Genomic DNA, 881 nt, shown 5'->3' on the forward strand with positions numbered 1-881 from the left:
ATGCATATTTGACGACTGCAGCGAGCTGTATGGGCACAGCTACTGTATGTTCATTCTACTCATTGGGGTTTATGCCTAAAGTCAGACTTGGGTTCATGTATAGGTACGTGTCAGCTGTGCTAGCTATTGGATATATTTAGACTAATTAAGTTCATTGGCAGAACAATGGAATGGGGGGGGGGGGGCATGGAGGGCAAACATGGATGCCAGGGACAATGGGGGAGGAGGATGGGACATAGCAGAGGGTGAGGGATGGGGAATCAAGGATGGCAAAACAAAAGGCAAGGTATGCAAGACTTAAGAATTGGAAAATTATTTGCTGAGAACATGTACACTGATGTGCTTGATTGAGCCAATTTTGGATGGAAAATTCATTTGTGTATTGTGATGGTGTATAGTGAATTAATGTAGAAAATGAATAAATTTAAAAAAAAAGTATGACTGGAGTATAGGTTGTATAAAGCTAAGCACAAGAGTCAGATCACAACTCTAAACACTAAGATCTTCAATGTCTAGTCATAAAGAATCATGAAGAATTAAGAAGAAAAGGAACTGGTCTGGGACAGAATTTATCTAGAAGCACAGAATTAAATAAATGGGGAGGAGGAGAGACATGAATTATCAATTAAGTTGTTGTGAGAACTAATGAGTATGTTAATTATGGTGGTGACAGTTGAAGTGGGAGAGGCACAGTTCTAAACAAGTCAATCACAAAATAATTTGCTGGGTATCTATACTATGTAAGGGACCATTCTACTCCACTGAAAAATTTTCCTTTTAAACTTTAGTTCTGCTATAAGGCACATGTGCTTGCCAGAGACAAAGAGGGAGAGAGTGAGAAATCAACACCCACAGGGATGGCCACACAACAATCTCTTTCC

At 39.5% G+C, this 881-nt stretch overlaps 1 protein-coding gene across 1 annotated transcript in view; it reads right to left on the reverse strand.

Annotated features, from left to right (window-relative positions):
* RNF11 (ring finger protein 11) overlaps positions 1-881 on the reverse strand; it is a 77,409-nt gene that overhangs the window by 50,072 nt on the left and 26,456 nt on the right. The gene's annotated exons all lie outside the window — the stretch shown is intronic.

Source organism: Tupaia chinensis, unplaced genomic scaffold (genome assembly GCF_000334495.1).
Source record: "Tupaia chinensis unplaced genomic scaffold, TupChi_1.0 Scaffold000207_1, whole genome shotgun sequence".
NCBI classification, from domain to species: domain Eukaryota; kingdom Metazoa; phylum Chordata; class Mammalia; order Scandentia; family Tupaiidae; genus Tupaia; species Tupaia belangeri.